The following is a 27,755-nucleotide window of genomic DNA, read 5'->3' as shown; positions in this document are numbered from 1 at the left end:
GACCTTGAAAATATTTAGAAAGGTAGCTGCCTGATACTGTTTGTTAGTATCTGATAACTATTTTCCAACACATTATTGCTCCTTTTCTTTGGGATTTCATCTTGTACCAAATGGTAACTTTTACTAGGACTTTGACATTCAAAATATAAGAAGATGCACTTAATGTACAGGTTTCTGGGGAATTTTATTTGTAAAACTTTTTTTCCTCTGTGCTAATTTTACACTTTTTATTGACAAAGGAGGACCGGGAGGTGATTTTTAGATAGGGGATTCTCGAAATGCAAGAGTGCACTGTATTTTTCAGCCCCTTAAAAAGAATTCATCTGTGCTTTGCTCAAGTGGACCAATAATCTACTTTGCTATGCACTCCACAGGCATATCCATTAGTGGCATAGGGACCAATTTTAAGTTTGTTGTTGTCTTATTCCTGCATTGAAGTTGCAACAGTCTGCAGCCTGTTTATGAACCTGACAGACCAAAAGAAATAGTGCAAATCCCAGAACAACATTTTTTGGCACTCCAAATGATTAGTTAAAGGAATGTTGAGAGACAGATGCAGAAGCTTCATCCCAAATGGCCTAGGCATCACTAGCTATTTGACAGTTTTCCCGTAGAACATAATGAGTACTGGATATCTATTTTTAATAGGAAATGGGTTTTAGTGGTACAACATATATGCATCTCAACTTTCTTAGCAACAGGTATATTTCAACCTCAGCTCCTCAAGCCCCTGTGGTTTTGGTGTTCCAAGACAAATCCAAACCACAATACTTCTGAATAATCATACCCCCCACTCAAAGCAGCAGACATCCATCTGCAATGAAACCGCTCTTTTGGTTTACCACCCTTACCTCAAAACAATAAGCACCTATTTTTGAAAGTCCTGACCCCAATGCTTCTGGCCATTTGGGAAGAGGTGATAATGAAAAACTGTGGAGGAGAAGTAATAATTTTCAATATAAATGTATCTACAAACTCATCTGCAAACTGCAGGACCCATCTTTACTGTAAAATGAATGTAAGGGTTGTCGCTATCCATATCAATAAAGTGTGGCAGTTTTCATTCCATTCTAAGTTCAATAGGCAAGTACATAGATTTCTTTGGTTAATATACCCTGACAATTACATTTGATGTTTTGTTTTGTTTTTGTTCTTGTACTCAGATAAGCCCTCTAAATGGTAGAATTGGTCTGGATCTCATTTTCCTCTCTGTGCTGTTTCTGCCTTATATGGGCTTTGTATGTTACTGCAGAAGATTTGATGAGCCCTGCAGTGTGACAAATCAGCATGGGTAAATCAGAAGCATTAGATTTTCTAACAATTCCTATGACCATTAAGTAAGTTTGTTTTCCCATTCCAAAGGCAATTCCAGCTGTTGGAGAGCAAAAGGATCCCCTGCAACACAAACTACAAAATAAAAAATAAAAACAAACTCATGATACAGGCTAACTATAATAATTAATCTTGCTTTATTAGAAAGGAATAGACGGCAAGAGCTAATTTTTATTACTATCATGTGAGGCTTTTTATTTGTGAATCTGAAAACACTTTGCAGAAGAGGTTAATAATCATCTCCATTTTTTACAGCCCCTGCTTACAGATGGATGGCTAATTCCCCAAGAAGTAGACACTGGTTTTCAGAAGACCAATCTTGTCAGACCAAAAAAATACAACCACGAGAAAAGTTTCTTGTAATTTAGCATCTGAGCAAATAAATAAATACAGAGTTGAAAGATGCTGTGAAGCAACAGAGAAAATATTCATCTATCTCTAGGAGTAAACGAAATGGATATTTTCCAGGGTAGGGCAATACAATCAAGAAAAGTCTAGAGGCTAGAGTCTGAATGGCGAGGAATCTTTCGTGAGACAGATAGGCACAAGCAGCTGTAGAATCTAGGAGTGCTCCGATGAACTGTATATTTTGGGAAGGGTGAATGGAAGACTTTTCCCAGTTTATGTGAAGGCCCAGATTTTGAAAGCACTGTATGGTCATTGCTGTTACGCTTGCTGATTCTATCTGCAATGACACCTTGAGAAGGCAGTCATTGAGATAGGGGAATATGATTATTCCCATGGAGTGAAGATGTGCTGTGACTACAGTGAGTACCTTAGAGAAAACCTGAGGGGCCATGGAGAGACCGAAGGGTAGTACTCAGTATTGGTAGTGGTTGTGGCCTACCATGAATCTCACGAATTTTCTATGAGCGGGATGGATTAGGATGTGAAAGTATGCATCCTGGAAGTTGAGGGCTAAAAACAATCTCCTTGTTGCAATGCCACGGTAATGGGGGATCAGGAGTGGCCCGAGGCCAGCTGAGGTAGCTGGCGCCCCAGGCGGAAGACATGATTGGCGTCCCCACCTGCACGGCCGTCAATGGCTGTGACATAATCATGGGGCGCCCGGGCGCCCCGTTTCATCATCATCGGGCACTCCGGGCCGGCGGTGCCCTAGGCGACCACCTAGTCTGCTTAGGCTCACGGGCCGCCCCTGTGGGGGATAGAGTGGACCATGTGAAAATGCTGTGTTTTGATGAATCTGTTCAGTTTGCACATATCCAAAATATGCCTCCAGCCTCTTGATTTCTGTTAAGTTAGAAAATAGCACCCTGGCGCCCGGCAACCCCAAATGGTTGGGGACCACTGACCTAAACCATCAGCACAGAGACCTTGTGTCAGCACTTACGATGCGTGGGCACCTCATAGCCGCATTCCGGGGCCGGCGCTGGCGCTCTCCCCCCCCCCCCAAGCGCCGCGCGCCCGGGGCCGGCGCTCTCCCCACCCTCCCCCAAGCACCGCGCGCCCAGTGCTAGCACTTTCTCCCCCCCCATGCGCCGCAGGGGGTGAATCCGCGGCGTCCCCGGGGCCGGCGCTCACAGTGCGCCACGTGCCCGGGGCCAGGCCAGCCCTGAGCACTTGGCGGGCGCCGAGAAATGCCCCTTGGCGGGCACCGTGTTGGGGACCACGGGTTTAGGTGGAGACCATTTTCTGGTGATGGGTCATGGAAAAACTCCTCTTTTTTTGTGCTTTTTTGCCCTGAGGGGAGCCTGGGGATGAACGTACCTCCCGGACTGCCTTCCCAGATCTGAAGCCAGGTGTGCCTTCTTTTCCATAAGGATCAGTTTCAGGTGAAGGTCCCTGTCCCTATGAGTCCTCACCTTAAGTTTGGCGCAGTGGGGACAATCCTGTGATGAATGGTGCTCTCTTAGACAACTGACACATTGGGAATGTCTGTCCGAGATAGCTATTGTGTTTCTGCAGGAGGCGCGAGTAAAACCCGGGGAGCTGGGCATGATGTAAAACTTTTTTTTTCTGAAACTACAACTACCTACTAAACTATTAACAATGTGGAACACTAACTAACTAGAACCTAAGAATTAATGGCTAATAACAGTTTAAAACTTTGAATAAGGCAGAGAACTGTGGAGCTTCGTTTCAGGCCTTGAGCAGTTGAGAAGGAACTAGAGGGTGCGGCCCGCACATGCACAGTGTCGACTGGCACAGCATGCACTGGTTTGAGCTGTGCATGTGCAGCCTAGCAGGGGCTGCTGCAAAATCTCTGATTCAGGCACCGGGACGACACCAAGACCAAGTGCGGAGCATCCACGGGGATCTCTCGAAAAAGAATTAGAGAATCCTTCTAGGATCCCTAACAGAACAGGAACTATGTCACTAACGGCACATCTACACTGCAGGACAAATGTTGAATTAAGATACGCAACTTCAGCTACATCTGTTGTGTAAGCTGAAGTCAAAATGGCTTAATTCAGCTTTTCCCACTGTCTACACAGCAGGAAGTCAGAGTAAGAAGTCCTCCATCTCGACATTTCGATACAGTGACTTGTAGTGACACACTACACTATTTCAAAATAATGTCAGTTATTCCAAAATAACACTGCTGTGCAGATGTACCCTCCATTACCTAGCCCTTCCATAAAAAGCAAAAGGAGCTAGAAACATAAAAACAAGGTAAGAAACCAGCTTATGTATAAAAAGGATAAAAATGTATGTTCCAGTTCATAGAAAATGCAGAGCAAGCCTTTAGCTCAGTTTCTCTTCCCAAATCTCTCTTCTGGACAGTTTAGGATCTCACTATTTAAATCTATTTTTTTGGCAATATTGAAAACAACTATTTTGAGGGATTAACTTCTCCTACTGTTGGTTCTGGATGGTTCACAGTCAGTATTAGAACAGTGGGGATTCTGCTGATGTAAGGCTCTGTTCTTTTACTTGTAATGTTCCCCAGGTTGTTAACTTCACAGGGAGTCCTTCCATTTCCTTCCCGCTTCTGAGTTAATATCCTCTCCACTGCTAGAACTTCTCAGATAATCAAGAGCAGTGATGGTGTTAAAGACTTTATTGACAGATGGCACTCATTCTACCTGTCCAAAATCCAAAGCCTGAGTTCTTTTACAGTAACACACTCTTTTGCAAGATCTGCCTACTCCCTTTTTGATGTTCTAAAACATATTTTATGTGAATTTAGGATTGATGTAAAAGAACCAGCCTCTCTGATAGCTGGGATGTGTGGGTGAAGCCCACCCAAGTGACAAAAGAAGATAGGCGGGGAGGCCACAGAACCTAGCAATCCACAAATCATGGGGGTACAAAAACTGAAAATGGAGCAAAGTGTCGAAATGAGGGGTTTGGTGTCACAGGATTGAAATGAAGGCCCCAGAAAGGGACTCTAAGAGAACAATGTGCACCAATCACAGAAGTCCAAGTAGTGTACAGCAACCAGAAGAACAGACAGCTTGGTAGAGAGGTATTGCTCTTCTGCCCGCTGGGTAGAGCAGATGTGCAACTTTCTCTGTTAACACACTCCAACAGGGGGGACCAGTGTGCTTGCCAAGTTGTGCATATTCGCTATGGCTATTGAGTCCTTACTGAGTGTGAACAAAGATGCCTATTAGAGCCTGGAGTGTTCCTCCTCCTCCCTTTTTTCTTTTTAATGCAAACACTAGTATTTTAGAACCTGGTCTGTGAGGAGGGGTGAATAGAGAAATAGCCATCCAGGTGCAGAGCTGTGTTCAGGAATTCTAGAATCTGGAAAACAAATATCTGTTATTCCACCCTCTGCCTCTCAAATAACAAACAGCAGCCATCCTGGCCGCTATTCCTCTTCCCCCAGTACTAGCTCTTCCTCTTGCCAGATGAGGGGCAGGGAAGCCAGTGCCTTGTCTGCTGAATGCCTCTACCCCAGTCTGGGATGGACACATTGCACATGTCAAATATATACTGTAGTTGGCACACCTGAGAATTTCTCAGCTTGGCTTGCCCAGCCTTGTTGAGCAGAGACTGCCAACTTGCTTTGCAAAGGCCAAACAGCCACCAGCAAGTAGCCACCTTAACTCACACTCAGCAAGCTGATCTCTCTAGTCTATTGCCAGTTTCCCCACTCATCCAATCTACCATCACCCTTGCAAATTAAATTGTTGATAATGACATTTTCCTATGGATCTGAGTCGTTCAGCATTAAGTCAAGTTTAAACTTCACTGTACAATCAGGATAGTGATTAAAAGGGCCACTTCTAATCATTTCCATAACCCCCAATTTAGTGAATGTTTCCTCTTCATGTCCTTTCATTCCACTTTTTTTTATTAACCAAATGTATCTGTTCTCACCTAGAATTGTCAGCAAAACTTCCACCTTTGGCTAAGACAGTGTTCCCAGAGCTCAGGAGAACAGTGTTAATAGGTGGTAGAGAGAAAATGATATTTTAATTCCCTTACTCAATTACATTAAATTATGCATGATCTCTCTCTAGTGCACTCACTCTCTCTGCATCCTTTAAATTAGAAAATTTAAACAGAGAACGGTTCTGTTTTTCATTTCTAATTTCCTGATCATTAGGAATCTCCTCATCTCTTTCTATAAATCTTTGGAAAGATAATGTTCTTTTCCGAGGTTTTGACTACAGGCCCTATTCTGGAGCTTGTAACAACACTCAGCAGTATATCCATCCCTGTATCAGCTGTGGTAGTTTTCGTTTTGTGTGTGATTTGTTAAATGCCGATGTAATAAACCGTGCTTTGCAAAGCAGCAACAGTAGTCAATAGGGGTATATCTATACTAGCCCCGTAGTTCGAACTAGGGAGGCTAATGTAGGCATTCGAAGTTGCAAATCAAGGCCGGGATTTAAATATCTTGCGCTTGATTTGCATCTTCCCGGCCGGTTGCCGTTTTTGAAATTTACAAGTCCGGACTAACTGCCCCTCGGCTACACGCGATAGGGACTCGGTAGTTCGAATTAAAGCCCCTAAATTGAACTACCTGTTAAACCTCATTCCAGGTAGTTTGAACTAGGGCTTTAATTTGAACTACTGGGTTGCTGCCGTGTGTAGACGCGGGCAATTAGTCCGGACTTGTAAATTTCAAAAAATGGCGACCGGCCACGAAGATGCAACTCAAGCACGGGATATTTAAATCCCGGGCTTGATTTGCAGCTTCGAATGCCAACATTAGCCTCCCTAGTTTGAACTAGGGGGCTATTGTAGACATACTCTAGGAGAATTAGAAGTATCCTACCTAGCTACTTCTCCTAAGGGGGAATATATTTGCTTGTTGGGCCTGCGATCACAGGAAAAGCCAATTTTTTTCTATTAAAAAGGTGGTTCAAGGGACAATCTCTGACTATTTCCATTTAAAACCAAGTCTACTGGTCAAACATTATAATTTAAAGGGGCCTGTTTTGAAAGGTATTTTATAAGTAACTAGAAAATTTAAACAGTTTTCATAGGTCCTGATTTTTCTCAGCCATAGTTGACCATCTATACCGGTGGGCAAAAGGGCTGGAGGAAGTGCACAAAGTTTCCTGCACCCTGCTACGTGCTCCTGGCAGGGTGGGAAGAGACTTCGCATGCTTCCCCCACCCTCAAGCCCTGATTAGCCTGGGGGTAGGGGAAGCCCGTGAAGTTTCCTTCGCCCTGCCCCCGCCATGGTCTGTAGGTGGGGAAGCAGGGAAGTATCCTGGCCCCGCCCTTCCACTTGAGCCCCCCCCCCCCCTTCCAGTGTGGCCCAGGCCACATCAAAAATTTCTGAAGTGGCTTCTGGCAAAGAATTATTGCCCACCCCTGATCTAGAGGTTGCAACCAGGGATCGGGAATGCCTTTTCACCATGTGTGCGTACAGTGAATTGAGTCTGCAGACAACTGCTGGATACAAACAAACAAACAGACCGTAGGAAGCAATGAGAAAAATATGGTAAGTAGAAAAAGCTGTGAGCACAGCTTCGCTGTGATGCGTATGGTTGTAGGTATTTTGTCATTATAATTACTATTCTCACATCCAAAACTTCTATGGCAAATTCTCCCCTGCCAGAAGTTGTCTTCCTGCTCCTAGCACCCACGCTCACGGTTTTCACTTATTGCTTATAGACCAAATGTGGAGATAGGCTCAGACTTGATTTTCACAACTCAGTATCCAAGGAGGTGATTTAAATAGAATCCCTACCTTTGGCTACATCCCAAATTCAATTGTCTCTGCTCTTCCTGTCTCCTCAGTCCCTAGTGCAGGTGTAAGAGGTTAAAAACATCTGAAGTGCTCAGTATCTACCTGTGTCTCCCCTGCTCCTGGATTTTATTAAACCAAAATTGATTTGATTTCTAAGACACTTAAATGTTCAGAATATTTCATACAATAGAATTAAAGAATCATGTTTACGTCTTTAACACCATTAAAAGTGGCCAAAAAAGTGACAAACATCCTTCCAGGTAGCATAATTAAAGTCTACCACTTCTGCAGTGCCCTCAGCAATATATTTTTCTTTTACACATATTGCTACAACCCTCCATTTGAGAGAATACGATTGTCTATGCCTACACCCATCCTAGGAACATAATCAAATTACACATGTTCTGTTCACTTCAAATTGAATGGAAGACAACTTCTGTCTGCTAGAGATGAGACCAATGCTGGTCAGGAGTATTGGGGTACCCCTATGCACTGGAGTTTTCCTAAGCTGGTCGGGAGAAAGATCATTTTTCAACTTCCTACCCATCTTGAATGACTTACAGAATCACTGACCCCAAAAGCTCCAAGGCAGGTGTGGCAAAAGGCCTGGCAATTCCTTCCAACACTCCTTCTCAGATACTTCAGTAGACAGTCAAACTTCTAAAGACAGCTAGACTGAAACACAAACACACACACACACACACACACACAAAACTGCTTCCATATGACAGGGCTGGAGAAAAGGGGAAAATGGAAAATGTTTTTGCCCAGTTGTCCAGAAAACAAAGTAAAAGATATAGCAATACTTGTTCATCTCTATCAAGAATGTAGGCAAAAATTACACTTGAAGAACATGATATTCCATCTGTGCTATGCTACCCAGCTGCCTGATTTTTTTAAAGAAGAAAAGCCATGATATGAACAATATCGAACATGTTCTCCTTACTCTGGCTAGTGGTCTTGAAGAACAAGGAAAGTGTTTTATACCAATGTTTCTCAACCAGTGGTATGGGTACCCTTAGGGGTACTCAAGAGAAGTCTGGGGGTTACGTCAACACAACTGAAATTTGGAGAAAACTGATTAAATAAATGTGTTGCAATAGTAGAAAAAAATGATAGAAAAAATTGTGTGTTTGAAAACTGTAGGTACTGGGGGTAATTTTATTTTGAAAAAGAGGTACTTTATAAAAAAAGGTTGAGAAACACTGTTTATACTGATCAGCTCACAAAATTACTGAGGAGAAGCCATCATAAAGAGGTTCACACCTACAGTATTGGAATATCCCTAATCACACAGGATGCACAGAAGTCTTCGTAGATGACTGCTTAGCTGTTTCTACTAAGTCCCAATGTAATTCAAGGCTGAAGTTTAGGATTGTGCATAAACAAAACTCATTCTTAGGCTTAGGTCTGGGAACAGCATTTTCAACACAGCAGCACAGCTTGGGAGAAGGACGTCTCATGGTCAAGAACTTAGTATCTTTGGTGCCAGAGGAAGAAGTTTGATCCTAAATGGAGCAGGGGGAGAAGGAGATAGACTCATCCTCCAGCTGGGGCCAATCTCAGAGGATATGGCGAGTTTCAAGAGGGCTCCCATTCCCCAATGGGAGAGAGTCTCTAATGGGAGATGTATCATTTTTTCAGGGTCCCATAGACTGGCTTCTGTCAGTGTCATTTTTCTATTGGGCCCTATCTCCCAGCTGGGTTTCCTTACTTCTGCCGTAGCAGCAGTTTGTAGAGATGGTGAATCCCCTCCCTGGCCAGTTGGCCGATGTCTTTGGCTGGGTCACTGATAGACAGTCGCAGCTAAGCCACCAATTGCTGAAATCTAATGGAAGGGAAGGCGAGGGGGCTGCATCGGTATTCTACTGCCAGCTCCCAGTCTCCCCTGGGCCAGGAGTCTCTCTTTCCCAAGACTCTCTGCTGGAGACACTGAGGGAGAGGAGCTAAAGCTAGACCTTCAGCTCCTTCTGCTCCCAAGGGATGCTGGAGCAAAGGAATATGGGCAGGCTCCTCCATGAGGACTTGTACCCCCAGCTGCTCCTGGAGAACAAGAAGGGACCCAAGGCCAGGCATGAACCTGGATGGAGAGGGGTTGGAACATGATCCTTTTGAAGTCCTAGGATCTCCACTGAACAAGGAGATGGAGTTGACTCAAGGCAATCTCATATCTTGCTCTGACTCTGCCTTCCCAAGGGGAACACTCACAGCCCCTTCAGCTGCAGGTCCTACAGCCTAGCGGAGCCAGCCTGCCTATGCTTGGCATCAGGAAACTGGGGTGAGAGGTCCTTTACATCAAATTCAAGGTAAGAGATAGTGAATCAGAACCAGGCTCTGCTGCTTCTTATGGCCTTGACTCTCTCCTGGGACACTGGACCTGATGCAGAAGTTCACTTGCTGTGGGGGAAGAGGACAGATCACGATCAATAGACAGGTAGATGCACATCCTGTGCAAATGAGCCTACCTCCATCCCTGGGGCTGAGACATTGTGCTCAGGGTGGCATATCTGATTCATTGGTCATAGCGTTTGAGAAGGGGACTGTCACAATTTGTCTTTGTCTCTCTAGACTGGGACCATGCTCAGTGTCTGGGTTGGTCCTGTCCTTTCTGAACTCCTGATTCATGAACAGCTCATCAGGATGGAGAAAGACTCCTTGCCCCTTGCTGGCTATCAAGCCCTTGGTCAGAGGAAGGGAGTTACTGTGAGGACAATCTGCTCCTCCCCTGAATCTCTGTAATGGTAGGAGAGAAGAGCTAATTCCCTTCAGGCCCACCTCGTTCTTGAGAAAGGAGTCTGTGACTCTACAGGGAGAACTATCTCTTGGATTTCATGGCATGATCAGGGGAGGTTTGGCAGGGGATGGGAGATTTGAGGCTCTCACTCCAAAAGCCATCCAGGGCCCTGACCTCATGTTGTATCTCCTTCCCCTGTCCCTGAAGGAGGAAGGGCCCAACATAATACTGCCCTGACCAAGGATGGCCCACTGGGGTGGGTGCAGGTTAGAAGGACAGACTGGAAAATGGATTTCCACTCTCTCCTTTCCAGTTCTCTTCAGCATTAAGGTTAAACTGCCCTTGTCCCACCTGACCATGCTCACTTCCAAGAGGTATTGGATTCTGTCTATGTCTGGGGACTCTTCCCTCAGGTTCTTCAGCATCATGTGCCTGAGGCCAGACAGGGTCTTGTGCTGAGCTTGAAAAGGAAGGGACAGCCATGGGTCACAGTTGGGAAATTGGGAAAACTTCTCTTTGTCAGTAGCCCCCCACTCAGCCAATCAGCATCAAGACTCTGAGAAGTGTCAGCTGATAACTCAAAGGATGACCCAGGTCACCATCATAGGGGATCCATCTCAGAAAAATTTCAGCCCCCCCTACTCTTTGGGATAGCCTCCCACTAAACCATAAGAGAGGTATCACTGAGGCTGCCCCTGCCTTCTATCTCTATCTTGCCTGGCTACTGTCAGGGTCTCTTTGTGAGGTCACCACCTCCCCACCATCTTTCTCCAATAGGCTGAGATCCTGAAACAGGCCTTTGTGATGTCAGTGCCAAAGCCACACACCCTCTCCCCCAAGGCTGATGTCCTGCCCTTAGCCAGCTCTTTGGGACTCATTGACTGATCAGAATAAAGTGCTCTCAAATGAGCTACAGACCAGCAATTGCTCATAGTCATTATTCAGCAAGTATTTGAGAAGAACTGTCACATTAGAGAGAATCAGGAACTGTGCAGAGACAATAATTGCAGAGAAGCAGCACAATCAATCAAATACATGATTGCTTGTGAGATACTCATTTTGTCTTAAAGAGAACAAAAGGACCTGAGTCTTTCCTGTCAATAGACACCTGCTCAGCCAATCATTATCAAGCCTCTGAGAGCTGGGAGACAGAGGGGTCTCAGCAGAAGTCCAAAATAATCGTCCAGGTCTCCATCAGACAGGATCAGTCTCAGTGTACTCTTTGAGCCCCATATCTTTGTGAGGGCCTCCCATAGTGACAGACAATCCCACTGAGACACACACACACCTCTCTCTTTGGTGGAGGCAGGGAGGAATGGAAAAGGGGGAAAAGAAGCAAAAGAAAAAGAGAAATAAGGAGGGAAGGAGGAAAAAGGAAACCTAAAAGGACAAATTCCCTATGCCCCACAGTGATTCTACGGGGCAAAGCCCTTGGTAAGAAATCAGATCACCTTAACCTAATGATTTCTAGGTCTAGAATTCAGCTGGTACCAGGTGGATCAGACTGAACTGGTTCAAAACCTCTCTGAGGGTATGTCTACACTACCCTCCTAGTTTGAACTAGGAGGGTAATGTAGGCATACCACACTTGCAAATGAAGCCCGGGATTTGAATTTCCCGGGCTTCATTTGCATAAGCAAGGCGCCGCCATTTTTAAATCCCGGCTCGTTCGAACCCCGTGCCGCGCGGCTACACGCGGCACGGACTAGGTAGTTCGGACTAGGCTTCCTAGTCCAAACTACCGTTACTCCTCTTGGAATGAGGAGTAACGGTAGTTCGGACTAGGAAGCCTAGTCCGAACTACCTAGTTCGTGCCGCGTGTAGCCGCGCGGCACGGGGTTCGAACGAGCCGGGATTTAAAAATGGCGGTGCCCGGTTTATGCAAATGAAGCCCGGGAAATTCAAATCCCGGGCTTCATTTGCAAGTGCGGTATGCCTACATTACCCTCCTAGTTCGAACTAGGAGGGTAGTGTAGACATACCCTGAGGCTCTTACCTTCTAAACAGGGACTACAATTACAGTAGCAGGAAAGGAGAAAATGCTGATGTGGTTCTTACTCATGCTCACGTGCATTAATTCTAATTCTCTCTCTGTCCCCAAGGAGAGACTTTGAAAAGGCACCTTGCTCCTGTAAAGGCATGGAAATCTCTGAGGTTCACTTTGCCTTGCCCCTATGCAGCTGAAGTCAGGGTCTCTCTATCAAGTCATCAACTCCCCACCACTGTCACCCAGTAGGCTGAGGTCTTGCAACAGGCCTTTGTGATGTCACTGGCACGCTGACCTGTCCTTTGTAAGTCTGGTGTCCTGATCCTGGCCAGCCCCTTTGGACATTTGAGCAGCTTCCCCGGATCATCCCACTTCAGGGCCGGCCCACAACATTTTGGCACCTGAGGCGGGGAGCTCATATGATGCCCCCGTGCCTCCTCGCTACGCCAGCAGCAGACAACATTTTCTACACTCTGGGTTCTAGTGGTGCCCCCCCACAGTCTGGCACCTGAGGCGGCCACCTCAGTTCACCTCATGGTAAGACCAGCCCTATCCCACTTAATGACAATTGAGTCTGGGGCTCTAGCTAATTGCACAGTAAAGCCCCAGAGGCTGCTCCCTATGCTACACTGTTTTTCATTAATTAGTAGACTATAAGGCTATGTCTACACTGTGCCGTTTTGTGCAAGAAATATTCAAATGAGGCTAAGCATGGAATATCACTGAGCCTCATTTGAATAATTAATGAGTGGCTGCTTTTTGCACAAGAGGCTTTTGCACAAAAAGGAGCCATCTACACTGTTCCTTTTTGTGCAAAAACCCCCTCTTGCACAAGAGCCGTTCGTCATGAAAAAAAATGCAGAGGCCTGTTGTGCAAAAAGCAGCCTCTCATTAATTATGCAAATGAAGCTCAACGATATTCCACGCTTAGCCTCATTTGAATATTGTTTGCACAAAACAGCTCAGTGTAGACTTAGCCTAAGACCAGAAAGGACCATTAGAGCATTGAATCTGATCCCTGCATATCCCAGTGCTCCTGTACATCATAGTAGATAAGTTTTGATCTAATCACACTAGAAAGGCATCTAGTCTTCATTAGAAGACATAAAGAAATGGAGAGAGATTCCATCACTTGCTTTGGTAGTTTGTCCAGATGGTGATTCATGTTCACTGTGAAATATTTATGCCTTATTTCTAAGATCAATGTGTTTCTTTTCACCTTCCAGCCCCTGGTCTTGTTCTGCCTTTTTCTGCGACATTAAACAGCCCTTTAATACTTTACATTTTGTCTCTAAGAAGATATCTTGACACTTCAATGAAATCACCTCTCAGCCTTCTTTCATAGATTGGGCTCCTGTCAATAACTCACAAGAAGGTGTTTTTCTTCAGCCCTCAAAACGTGGGGCTCTTTGCTGCCCCAGCTCCTGTGAGCCATCGTCCTCCTGCCTTCTGTCTGTGCCAAAGTTAGGAGGTCTTTAAAGAGGACAAGGACAACTTGAGCAGAAGTGATTTTCAGGGCAAGTGCAGAGAGATCCTGAAGCAAAAGAACTCAGGTTCCCTAACATTCCATATGATCAGCCAATCTCTTTCAGGGATTTTCCTTTAGCTCAGAATTACAAGAAAACTTGTTTGTGCCCACAGCAATACCCTATTGTGGCTATTAAATCTCCCCATCATGCACCTTCTTTTGGACCCCACAAATTCCACACAGATAATCCCCTATCCAAGCTGTAGTTCTCAAGGGCTTAGTGCCAGTGCCACATGGTGATACTTTTGCACCAGCCAGCTCTGAAACCAGACGTCATATTCTTGCAAGCAGGCAGGTGATGGCATGTGGACACAAATAGCAGAAGGAAAGAGGTGCTTATGCTTTTCATTTGGATATGCAGGCCTGTGATGAGGTGGACTAAGCCTCAACACCCCGTACAGGAGGCCAGAGGTCTTGCCTCACCCTCTCCCAGTAAGAGGAGCAGAAGAAAGGTCCCCCAGGCAGGATAGAGTGGCTGTCTCCACAGTGGCCAATCAGGGCCCAGCAGAGTTGTATAAAAGAAGCTGCTGGGCTAGGGCCTGGCAATTCCTCATAGTAGCTTGACCCAGGCAGTTCTAGATACTGACTGGGAGAACAGCAGCACTATGGACAGCTCCAAGTATAAGCTGAACTTTAGACCTGGATGAGGCTCCTGTCCGATGGTGGAAGACTGGCCACAAGCTGAATACAAGTTCTGATAGCACCATGGACAGGGCTAGTGGGATCCTAGCCTCAGAACCCTGGGATGACCAGACAGGGCAGCATCGGGAGGAAGTGACCCAGGAAGTACCAGACAGCCAGGCAAAGAGCTTACCCGACATTCCTCTGCCACAGAGTGGCATGCACAAACAGGCGGACCCCATTACAAGGCCCAAAGTCAACTTGGCAGTGCCTTCTACTGGGAAAAAGTCCCCTTCCTGGTCTGTCGGGGAAAATCACCCCCAAGGCCTAGAAAGCACTGCATTATGCCACAGCCTTATGGCATGGGGCTGATGATCTGGTCATTTTCCTCAAGCTGAGTAGGGCTGGTGCTTGGATGAAGGAAAACTGAAGTGCTGATGATTCTAATGGCATGGCTGTCTCTGAGCTAAAACATTCAATCAATGCAGCAGCAGGTGGCAGGGTGTTGTTGGAGGGGCCCTCTCACAAAAGGGTTATAAAATCCATGGTCCTGACTGGGATGGAATGCGGTCACAGAAGATCCCTTGAGATTCTTCCCTGTTGTGATGATCATGCCACTGACAGCCACCTTCTTGCTTTCTGGGGCTTTCCACCACCCTGTCCTCCTGGGCCAAATCCTATGATCTTCCCCAGAGAAGGCACAGAGTTCGAGTTACTGCCCCCTTCCCCAAACATCAGTACAGACTCTGAACTATTTCAGCTCTGGGAGAATGCAGTTCTAGGGCACAGCACTCAGGAAATCAACTCTTAAAAGGGATCAAACCCCCAAATAAATCTGTCTTTCTCTGAGTTAAAATTTTACACAGTGAAAGCTCATTCAGGTAAGCCCCCTTTATCAATAAGGCTATGTCTACACTACAAGGTTTTTGCGGCAGAGAGTATGCTAATGATGGACTCATTAGCATGAGTCACAATGTCATTAGCATATTTTCTGCCAATGCTTTTTGTGCAAGGGGTTTTTGTGCAAAAAGAAGCAGTGTAGTGTTAGTTCAAGATCCTTATGCCTCTCTGGGATCCTGCACAAACGGGTTTTTTTGTGCAAAACGGAAGCGGCTACACTGCTATGTTTTGCACAAAAAACCCTTGTGCAAAAAGCATGGGCAGAAAATATGCTAATGACATTGCGACTCATGCTAATGAGTCTGTCATTAGCATACTCTCTGTCACAAGAACTTATAGTGTAGACAAAGACTCAAAGAGGAATATGCACACCGCTTGTTTCCCCCAGGTAGCAATTATTTACACTGGGCTTGATGATAAACAAAAGTGTTTTATTAAATATAAACAGTAGGATTTAAGTGTTGGCGAGTGAAAATAGACAAATCAACATACATTATGAAATTAAAATACCTTCCCCCACCTCCGCTGCTTAACAAGTTCCAATACATTAAAACTTATTGCAAACAGGTTCTAACTCTAAAAGGATGTTCTTCGCCTAGCCATAATTTTCAGGTCAGAGTCTCTTTTACCTTGACCTCGATTCCTGGCTCTCTTTTTGGGTATGCCATGCCAGCTAAAGACAAAGGCCTGATAACTTCCCCTCACTTAAATAGTCTTTCCCCAGAGGTGGGAATCCTTTGTTTTCCATTCCACCTTCGGTGGAAAATTACCTGGTCAAAATGGAATCCCAGTACCAGGTGGTATGGTCACATGTCTTATTAGTCCAATCACCTTGGGACCTACAGAGCAAACAGCCATTAAGGCTTCAGGGGCATTGGTAATGACTCATCAGCACATTTAAAACTATCAACAGTCTCATACTTCATATTTCCAACTTTACACACACAAACAATACATGCATCAAAATAAGATATACAGATCCAGCAGATTGCAACGTTAAAATCAAAAGGTTACATGAGGTATTTTGTCCAAAGAATCTTTGAGTTATGTATATTTATATTTATAAACCAAATTTGATAAAGCATGGGGAGGGAGGATGGTCACACTGATCCTTTGTGGCCATGGTGAGTGAAGGGAGTCCCGTGGCTGATGATGGGGCTGAGTGTGCAAGGCTGGTGGTCAGGCAAAGCTGAGGCATGCAGGGACGGCTGCTCCCCCTGCTGTCACGTCAGTGCAGTCACTGTTGCATGCCAGCTTTTGGGCAGCAGGCTTCTCCTACCTCTGCCCCTTTTCCAGCCAGTATAGGCTGGCGGCTGCAATGGCTGGTAAGTGCGGGCAGGCAATGGCTGGTTACATGTCACCTCTGCTGCCTACCCATTGGTCCTTTACATGCTTCCCCTCTTGGGGTATGTCTACACTATGGATTTTTTTTTTGAAAAACAGCCATTTTTCTGAAAAAACTTCAATTATGTCCACATTGAAATAATGTTCTTTCAAAAGAAAATCAAAAGAACAGAGGGGTTTTTCCAGCATTGGTAAACCTCTTTCTACAAGAAAGAAGCCTTTTTCCAAAAGAGCTGTTTCAGAAAAAGGTGTGTGTGGATGGGGAAGAAGGAGTTCTTTCAGAAGAAGAGGAGAGAAGAAAAAGCACAGATGCCCTGCTGGTCACTCTGTCCATCATAATCACAGTTTAAATGTGAGAGAGTGTACATTTAGTGTGGGTGCTATCTTTCCAAAAAGCAGATCGCTTTTTTGATGCGCTTTGGCAGTGTGGGTGTGCTCTTTCGGAAGAAGTTTTTTTTTGGAAGATCTCTTCTGGAAAAGCTTCTTCTGAAGGAAGCCTGCAGTCTAGATGTAGCCTTGCTGTCCTCTCCCTGCTTTTCCCATTCACCCTCCCCCGAGTCCCACTGCTCCTCCATATCCCCCTCCTAGCAGGGTATGTTCCACTCCCGGTGCTGTGTGAAGAACTAGCCACTGGTCGAGTTGTTCAGCTCACTAACAGGGTGGCTGGCCAGCTCCCTCCTTCCCTCACTGCTTCTGGCTGGGCTGGCACCCAGGGAAAGTACAAACCCTCTGGCCTAGGGCCCTGGGCAGGAAGAGCCAAGCCCTGAATATGCCAAAGCCTCTTACAACACTGGCATGTGGTACCATGTCTTCCCCTTGGCTAGCTGCTGGAGTGATGGGGAGGAAGCTATTTCCATCCTGGTTGTGACCTGACTCTGCGGATCCACAGTCAGGGGTTCTTAGCACCCTCTTCACATGCTGTTCTCCACCCTGGGTCCTGCCCGCAGAGAGTGCAAAGCTGCTCTGTCCCCTAAGCACCCTCCCCTGTGGGGAAAGGGAGGGAAGAGATGACCCCAGGAAAAACATGGGCCAGGTCATCCCTCCCCCCATACCCACTCCCATTCCCCTGAAAGTAGCGCCTGTCCCTTCCCCCCTTCACCCACACTGAAAGGCTGCTGCTGGCCATGCTCAGGTGTGACACCTGCCAGAAATCTGGGAAGGGGGACATGTGACCCTGAGTACCCCTCACACATTGCCTTGAGAAGACACGGCATCAGGTACCAGGGAGAGAACACTGGGCAGGGAAGGTTGGACCAGGTCTGTCAGTCCCTGTGTGAGAGATGAGTACGCAAATGTGTGTGTGTCACCTGCCCCCGTGCAACCCATAAAGATAAGAATGTAAATAAAAAGACTCCAGCTACACAGTATTTCTTTTCAACAGAGACGCAGTCAATTTGATGTTAATTTGAATGTTTGCACTGCATAGTTCTGATGGCTTGCCATTGCATAATGGCTGCGTCCACGAGGAGTACAGATAGTTCGGAATAGCTACGTAGTTCGAACTATCTAGCCCGTGCCGCGTGTAGTCGCGCGGCACGGGGTTCGCGCTAGCCGGCTTTTAAAAATGGCGGCGCCGGCTTTATGCTAATGAAGCCCGGGAAATTCAAATCCCGGGCTTCATTAGCAAGTTCGGTATGCATACATTACCCCGCTAGTTCGAACTAGCGGGGTAGTGTAGACATACCCTAAGATATTATTAAATAATGGACACCCTTTCAGAATAAGGAAGATAGCGGGCAATTGTAATATGGTGCATATTGCTCCATCGTGAGTATCTGTTATAGCAAGTCCTCCCCCTGTGTCTGGGCTGCAGTGAGGCTAGGTCTCTTGCAGCCCAGGCTGAACAGTGGGTTTCCGTAATGGCTCAGGCTTTATGCTCTGCACAGCTCTAGTTCAGTTCTCAATGTGAAGTAACAAGCCTTTCTCCACACACCCCATCTTTTTGTCTATTTTAGTTTCCCCAATGTAGGCCAATACTCTTATTGGAACTTCTTCCCAGCATGCATTTCTGGGCAGGAGGTGGGCCTTGAAATGTGGAGACATACCAATGCAGCCTTAAAGAGGCCATTTGCAGCCAGTTGTTCCTTGCATTAGATCTCACTGTGATAGCTGGTAAGAACTCTTAACTTCCCTTACGTTCTCTGGTTCATATTCCTGGGGCAGTAGCATGTTCTTATACATATCGTATCCAACAGGCCTGTTGATGGGGAGAGGGGCAGTTGCTCCAGAAGCCGGTGATTCTAAAGGGCCCAAGATCCAGCTGCTGCCACTACTGCTGCACTTGGAGCCCCAGACTCTTTAGAATCGCTGCCAAAGTGGCAGTTCTGAGAGCCAATGGGAAAGAATCATGTGGTCTGGGTGGTGCTGAGGGCTGGCTGCTCCAGACACACCCTTTCTACCTAAGGCCCTGCCCCTTCCAGGAGTGTGCAGCTGGGCCCCCCACATTACCCAGGGACCTGGCAATCCTGTCAGCTCCCCGCCACTCAAGATAAATTACAAGGGGGAGTTTCAGGAGGAAGAATGTAATTATCCAAGCTGTCACTGAGGCATGGCACAGCAGCTAATGTCCTCTCCTTTGCAAAAAGGCACTGTGGGATCTTTGCCCACAAGTTACCAGTGTTTTACAATTAATTCCAAAGATGGACCCTCCCGCTGTCTACCCCTGTTAATATCAGGATGGGCCTCTGGTTCAAAACTGATTTGGAACCTAACCAATTAAGAATGTATATTGGAGGGACTAACTGACCAAGACAGCAAAAAGGCTCAAAAAATGTTCCTTTTTCACCGTGCATCAAAAAGTCACAGAAAACTGGAAAAAAGCCTTTTATTTCTCCTTAAAGGCACATGGATTATGGGCCCAAAAGTTTACTGTTTAAAGCTCAGATTTTCACTAACTGCCCACTTGAACACCATTTGATTTTTTTTCAGTTTGCTATCAAACACTCCAGAAGCTGAGTGGTTTGGGGCTTCCTCTCCTTCCTCCACTTTCTTTCTCTAAGTATTCTGCTTTGAAGATTTTAGCTTTTATTCTTCTACTACACTTTCTGGGTATTGGTAATAAGGGTCAGAACCTTCACAGGTTCACTCTTCTCCTGTGAAAATGCCATGAGAAAGCACTTCTTTTCTATCTAGCAGAAGTTCTGTAGCCTAGAAGCCATAAGAGCCAAACACAAGGGGGTTCAGGCAGAAAGCAGATCAAAACACATGAGGAGAGATTAGTGTCAGTTTATATTTGAGCTGAAAACCAGAATCTTTTTATTCTATTTATAGGAAAAGGTGTTCAAACTTCAAACCAAAAGTTGAGCCAATGCTTAGAAAATTATGTTTATTGATTAAATTCCTATGGTTTTCAGGAGGGCTAAGATTAAGCCCCAAGTCCAGACAGCTGAAATTAACATACCCCTGATCAAATTAATTCTTCCAGTCTCGCCATTTTGTTTATATCTGCAAAATATTCTAGTTTAGAAGTGCAGTATCCATCTGACCACACAGACTTCTCAGCCATGGAAAAAGAATGAATCTTCAGGCAGGTTGTCAGTATTTCATCCTTTATACTACAAAAGAGATTTCCTAATGGTTAATGCTGATGCTTTTTTAGGATCATTAGAGTGCTCATTAACAGTGGAAATTGGGTTTCCAACTCCCTTGGGTGGCCTTGAAAATCTCAGCATAATGTTTGCGTATATGTGAGATTTTCATTTGGTTGTGTCAATATAAGTAGTGGAATATACCATTAAATAAAAAACACTACTTCTAACTACAATGATCTCATGATGCTAATAAAGGCTGAGCAGGCACACTCATTACTTTGTTAACCATGTTTTTGGTTGTATTATTAACCTGCTATGGATAGATCGATACATTTTACTTGTCTCCCCCCAGTGACATTATGCTGAGACTCTTACTATAGGCCATGACTACATGGTGTAATAGAAGTACCCATGGGACTCTTTCGTATACGTGTGTGTGCTTGGAAATCTTTGTTTATTATGGGTCCTCCTCTTGCTCCCAACCCTGCTTCCCATGGTGAACAGGTTAATCAGTCAAAGAGCTCACAAAACATACAAAGAATCAATATTCTGCTTTGTTCTTACTCTTTCTGCTATCCTCAGAGGCAGCATTCCTGTACTTCAGGTCACAAACCTCCATGCACACCATTCTTTCCTTATTCTTTGTCACTGCTATCTATCTCATCTTTGCTGCACTTCCTGCCTGAAATTCTTTCTGTTTTTCCCTGCGTTTCACCAGATCCTTTTGCTCTTCTAAAAGCAGTGGGGGAGGCGGCTGTTCTCTTCTCAGTTCTTATGATTGATAGATTTTTCTAGTTTTCATGCTGCCTTCATGCTGTAATATCTTGTTCACTTTTAAAACTCTCACTTAAAACAACCAGTGAGAATTTTCTCACATCAGTAAAACTCCAGGACAGAAATAGTATATGAGCATTTTTGTTTTGTTCTGTATCTGATAGTAATTTAAACACCAGGTATTTGTTTTATCATTACAAGGAAATTAAATGATTTTTCCCTAGAATCAAACACCAGTTATTAAACACAAAGATATGTAAACTGAGAGCAGCAATCATATACAAACCCTTATTTTTTGGGGTAGTTGTTATTCATGTTAATATTGCCGTTGAAGATTTCAAAATCTCGTTCAGTTTACATAGTCTGTGGGGCTTGTTGACATGGGGACATATGAAAAAGTTAATCTGAATTAACAAATGGCTATGTCTACACTGCAGTGCTATTTCCGGATACCAGAGATATCGCAAAATAACTAGCCTGTATCTTAACAGCATGCCCATTATTTCAAAATATAATGGGCTCGCCATTCCAGCATCCCTGTAAAACTTGTTCTATGAGGAGTAAGGGATGTTTCAGAATAGCCAGTTATTTCAAAATTTAGCACTGTGTAGACAGCACCAAATTATGAAATAAGCTATTTTGAAATTGATTCAAAATAAACTATGCAATTTGCATAGCTCAAGTTGCATCGTTTATTTCAAGCTAAGGGTGCAGTGTAGATGCAGCCTAAAGGTGTAAATTTGAAGTGAATTAGTTAAATCATTGTGTGAACACCCTGATTCAGAATCAAAGTGAAGTGAATTCAGCTTATTAATTCATTTCCAAGTACTTTTTCCACACAAGATGTATCTAAGCTGTGGAACTCGTTGCCACTAAATATTGTGGTGGCCAAAAATATAACTGAATGTAACTGTATCTATATTTGTGTATAAAAAGGAGCTAAATAAGTTCATGGAGGATAGATAGGCCCATCAGTGACTATTAACCAAGATGGTTAAGGCAACACACCCATGTTCAGGATGACCCTAGATTTCTGACAGGCAGAAGTTGAAATTAGAAGACAGGCATGGATCGCTCTATGATCACCCTGTTCTGTACAGTCCTCCTTAAATTCTGGTATGGGTCACTGTTGGAGACAGGATGCTGGATGCAATAGACCATCGTCTGACCCAATATGGCAGCTCTTATGTTCGTACGTGATCAGAAACACCCCATTATGCAACTAGATGGAAGAAGGAATTGGCAGAAGAAACACACACCCACATGCATACACATACACACACACTGTTCAAAATCAAATGCTCATTTTGAATGAGCTTTTTTTAAAACTTCCTTTGGGTAATATTTTCTGCATTCAGCATGGCACATGCCAAAAATTTCACAAAAGAATTAATGTTCCAGTCTCCTGGGAATTAAAACTTTGCCATGGCTTCCACACAGGTGTCTTGACAGATTACAGGAAGATAAATATATATACAATGTAATAGTTGCTCTGCATGGGTTAAATGGGTAGTGGGAATATTTTCTCTTTACAAAAAATAAAAATAAAACTGGCTATCTAAAGCTAGTAGGTGGAGGTCAGAAAAACATCTGCCTTATCCACAGGGTACAGTCTTTTACAGCTTGTTGTTGTTCCAAGAATCAATTGAGCATGTAATAAGATGAGCTCCAGTATAGACAATATGCATGGAACATATTGATTAGAATTTAAGTAAATCTGAACTTGGAAGTGAATATGAGGGGTTGCTGTACACCAGGTATGTGATACATACCTCACAAATTTAGTTCCAAAACACGCAATCCAGAATTTGGACTGCCATATAAGGGACATGATGAAGGCAGCCGTAGATCTCAGGTGGTTGTAAATCCATAAACATATGTAAGTTTTAGAGTGAATCTCTCTGTGAGTCCATCTGTCTATTTTTCTGTGAGTCCATTTGTTCAAAAAATCCTCTTAAATGGTAAGAGCTAAGACCACCAAATTTACTATGCAGCTTCCTCTTATCCTAACCAAAAGCAAGGTCAGAGTTTTGTTGTGTCAGTAAAAAGAGAAGTGCCTGGAATCTGATTATTTTCCATAACATGGGAAGGGAGGGGGCTGATAGGAGGAGAGCAATACTGCAGAATGACCACCGGGGGCTGCAAGCATAGGGGGACAGTTATACTGCAGAGAGATCATTTTGGTCAGTCACACAAGCAGGACAGTGGCTAGCTGAGGACTGGGTTTCACTTTTCCTGCTACTGGACTGGATAAGTGCCCTCCCTGCACAAAACAGTGCTGGACATGGAAAGCTTCCCTATCATTGGCCCCACCATGGTGGCCCTCCCAGGACCATCCCCAGGACCAGGCTGGGCAGCCCAGCCCCCACACAATAGATGACAGGGATGGGAACTGCAGTGTGGTCTCAGACCAGCTGCAGGAGCCCCCAGAACTCCACCCTCTGGAGCAGCTATAGGTTAGGTGGGTGCAACTAAAGGGCGGGGCCAATTCCCTGGTTAAAATGTATTCTTTGGCTTTTTAGATGTGACATAAACGTTCAGACCTTGTAAGTTGGCTAAAGGTCAGAGAGCTTTGCTATCTACCTAGTGGGAAGTATGCTTGAGTCATGGAACTTTTGCAAATGAAGTCTCTGAATGCCTTTGACAGAAAGTACAGAATAGATTCTGATGCTCTATCAGGAGAACTAAATCCTTCTTTGTCATTTCGCTATTATTCAATGGATATGTTAACATCTTTTCTAGAAGTTCCCCAAAGTTGGTAAGTGAAAGGTTTGCTGTTACTCAGCTATGGAGGATCATGTCCTCTTTGATAACAGCGGGGGGACTCACTGGGGAGTTCTAAAGACATCTTCCCAGGGTGCAGTGGGTCATCTTATAAAACATACTGCTAAGAACCGTGAGGAAAGGGTAAGTCCAGAAGTTTCTCGTCAATCAAGCAATACGGCAGAAGCTCAGAGCCGGAGTTCTAAGAGTTCAAGTCTATAATTATTTAGCTCCTGAATCTACTTTAGTCTCTGCCAATGCGATTTTTGCAGCTAGCACTGTGTCATCTACATCCCTAGAAGTTTCTGTGAAAGCAGCCAGGAAAAACTCAAGCTTCAGCTCCTGTAATTGAACACTGCACATAGCAACAGCAGTTTTAAAATAAACAGATTTAAAACACTAGCATTTGAGAGAGGGAGAATGTTTACAGGCAAGCTTACAGAAATTTTAACTTAGTGCAATTTTTGTGCCTAATTTTAGATATTCATTTATCGTGTGTGTGTTGGAATTCAGATAACTGTGTCTAAATGGTTTTGATCTCTAAAGTTTCTTAAAATCTGGCCCAGAATTAAAGTCAAAATATAATTATAGGCACCCTACTGTATCTGTGTTGGGAGAATTGTCTTTCATTTTACCAGATCATAAGGCAACCATATAAGGCAATTTGAATGTAATCCAAACTATCATAAGAACATAAGAATGTAAGAATGGCCAGACTGGGTCAGACCAAAGGTCCATCTAGCCCAGCATCCCGTCTTTGGATAGAGGCCAATTTCAGGTGCCCCAGAGTTAATGAACAATGAGGTTTTGGAACAAATAGAAAAACTTAATGTTAACAAATCTCTGGGACCGGATGGCATTCATCCAAGGGTTCTAAAAGAACTAAAATGGGAAATTGCTGAGCTATTATCTGTGGTTTGTAACCTATCCTTTAAATCGGCTTCCGTACCTAATGACTGGAAGGTAGCCAATGTGACACCAATATTTAAAAAGGGCTGTAGAGGCGATCCTGGCAATTACAGACCGGTAAGTCTAACTTCAGTTCCGGGCAAATTACAGGCAGTCCCCGGGTTACGTACAAGATAGGGACTGTAGGTTTGTTCTTAAGTTGAATCTGTATGTAAGTCAGAACTGGCGTCCAGATTCAGCCGCTGCTGAAACTGACCGCCAGTTCTGACTTACATACAGATTCAACTTAAGAACCCCAAGCTTCCCCAAGTCAGCTGCTGCTGAAACTGATCAGCGCTGATTCCAGGAAGCCTGGGGCAGAGCAACTCTGCCTCGGGCTTCCTGTAGTCAGCGCTGGTCAGTTTCAGCAGCGGCTGACTTGGGGACGCCTGGGGCAGAGCAGCTGGGGTGCTGCTGGGTTGCTCCAGTAGCACCGCTCCTCGGCGCTACTGGACCAACCCAGCAGCACCCCAGCTGCTCTGCCCCAGGCGTCCTGATTCAGCCACTGCTGAAACTGACCAGCAGCGGCTGAATCAGGACCTGGGGCAGAGCAGCTGGGGTGCTGCCGGGTTGGTCCAGTAGTGCCCAGAGCGGGCGCTGCAGGACCAATCCGCAGCGCCCCAGCTGCTCTGCTCCAGGGTCCAAAACAAAAGCCTGGTCTGCTGGGGGGGGGGGGGCACACCAGGGACACGGGGAGCAGAGCTGCAGCGGCAGCGGGGTGCCGCGCCTCTGAGGCTTTGCTCTGGCAAAGTCTCAGAGGCACGGGACCCCCCTGCGGCTGCGGCTTGAGTCCCGGTGCCTATGGTCTGCTGGGAACGGTCCCCAGCAGACCACAGGCACCGGGACTCAAGCGGCAGCAGCGGCGGTTCCCCGCGCTTCTGAGGCTTTGCTCTGGCAAAGCCTCAGAAGCGCGGGAACCCGCCCGGTGCCTCTGGTCTGCTGGAGACGGTCTCTGGCAGACCAGGGGCACCGGAGCAGCTTACGAACGGGGCTTTCTCGCCCCGGAGCTCGCAGGTAGCAATCCGCTACCTCGACCTCCGGGGCGAGAAAGCCCCGTTCGTAAGTGCGGATCCGACATAAGTCGGACCCGCGTAAGTCATGGAATGCCTGTAGTCAAAACAATAGTAAAGAATAAAATTGTGAAGCATGTAGAAGAACATAATTTGTTGGACAAATTCGACAACTAGTTCGAACTAGCGGGGTAATGTAGGCATACAGCATTTGCAAATGAAGCCCGGGATTTGAATTTCCCGGGCTTCATTTGCATAAGCGGGGAGCCGGCATTTTTAAAACCCCGCTGGTTCGAACCCCGTGCAGCGCGGGCTACACGGGGCACGAACTAGATAGTTCGAACTAGGCTTCCTAGTTCGAACTACCGTTACTCCTCATGAAAGCCTAGTTCGAACTACTTAGTTCATGCCCCGTGTAGCCGCGCTGCCCGGGGTTCGAACCAGCGGGGTTTTAAAAATGGCGGCTCCCCACTTATGCAAATGAAGCCCGGGAAATTCAAATCCCGGGCTTCTTTTGCAAGTGCGGTATGCCTACAGTACCCTCCTAGTTCGAACTAGGAGGGTAGTGTAGACATACCCTTAGAGTTCTTTGAAGGGGTTAACAAATATGCGGACAAGGGGGATCCAGTAGATATAGTATACTTAGATTTTCAGAAAGCCTTTGATAAGGTCCCTCACCAAAGGCTCTTGTGTAAATTACATGGCCATGGGATAAGAGGGAAGGTCCTTTCTTGGATTGAGAACTGGTTAAAAGACAGGAAACAAAGGGTAGGAATAAATGGTAAATTTTCAGAGTGGAGAGGGGTAACTAGTGGTGTATCCCAAGGGTCAGTCCTGGGACCAATCCTTTTCAACTTATTCATAAATGATCTGGAGAAAGGGGTAAGCAGTGAGGTAGTAAAGTTTGCAGATGATACAAAACTGTTGAGGATAGTCAAGACAGAAGCAGACTGTGAGGGACTCCAAAAAGATCTCACCAAACTGAGTGATTGGGCAACAAAATGGCAAATGAAATTTAATGTGGATAAGTGTAAAGTAATGCACATTGGGAAAAATAACCCCAACTATATGTACAGTACGATGGGGGCTAATTTGGCTACGACAAATCAGGAAAGAGATCTTGGAGTTATCGTGGACAACTTCTCTGAAAACTTCCACGCAGTATGCAGCGGCGGTCAAAAAGGCAAATAGGATGCTAGGAATAATTAGGAAAGGGATAGAAAATAAGACCCAGAATATCTTACTGCCCGTGTATAAAACTATGGTACACCCACATCTTGAATACTGTGTACAGATGTGGTCTCCTCACCTCAGAAAAAGATATTTTGGCCTTGGAAAGGGTTCAGAAAAGGGCAACTAAAATGATTAGGGGTTTGGAATGGGTCCCATATGAGGAGAGGTTAAAGCCACTGGGACTTTTCAGTTTAGAAAAGAGGAGACTGAGGGGGGATATGATAGAGGTCTATAAAATCATGAGTGGTGTGGAGAGGGCCGATAAAGAAAAGTTATTTATTAGTTCCCTAAATAGAAGAACTGGAGGACACCAAATGAAATTAATGGGGAGCAGGTTTAAAACTAATAAAAGAAAGTTCTTCTTCACACAGCGTGTAGTCAACCTGTGGAACTCCTTGCCAGAGGAGGCTGTGAAAGTTAGTACTATAATAGAGTTTAAAGAGAAGCTAGATAATTTCATGGAGGTTAGGTCCATAAAAGGCTATTAGCCAGGGGATAAAATGGTGTCCTTGGCCTCTGTCTGTCAGAGGCTGGAGAGGGATGGCAGGAGACAAATCGCTTGATCATTGTCTTCGGTCCACCCTCTCTGGGGCACCTGGTGCTGGCCACTGTCAGTAGACAGGATACTGGGCTAGATGGACCTTTGGTCTGACCCAGTACAGCCGTTCTTATGTTCTTATGTAACATAAAAAATAAACATCAAGTTATCCCTCCTGTGATACCCATTCCCAGCTTCCGACAGAGGCTAGAGATACCATTCCTACCCATTCTGGCCAATAACCATGAATTTATCTAGTTCTTTTTTTAAGCCTGTTAGGGTATGTCTAGACTACATGGCTCCGTTGACAGAGCCATGTAAATTATGTTTCTAGACATAGCAAAATGAAGTGGAGATTTAAATAATCACCACTTCATTCACATCAAAATGGCTGC

General features: G+C 45.1%; 1 long non-coding RNA gene across 1 annotated transcript; it reads right to left on the bottom strand.

Annotated features, from left to right (window-relative positions):
* Positions 1–850: 850 nt before the first annotated feature.
* Positions 851–12,376, bottom strand: LOC142818789 (uncharacterized). The gene is made up of 3 exons (XR_012896438.2): positions 12,243–12,376; positions 8,012–8,120; positions 851–930 (listed from the first exon to the last, which is right to left on the bottom strand). It is a non-coding gene; the product is annotated as an uncharacterized LOC142818789 (long non-coding RNA).
* Between the last annotated feature and the right edge of the window lie 15,379 nt (positions 12,377–27,755).

This window comes from Pelodiscus sinensis, chromosome 17 (genome assembly GCF_052426305.1).
Source record: "Pelodiscus sinensis isolate ZL-2025 chromosome 17, ASM5242630v1, whole genome shotgun sequence".
Taxonomy (NCBI): Eukaryota; Metazoa; Chordata; order Testudines; family Trionychidae; genus Pelodiscus; species Pelodiscus sinensis.
This window is presented reverse-complemented; position numbering and strand designations above follow the sequence as displayed.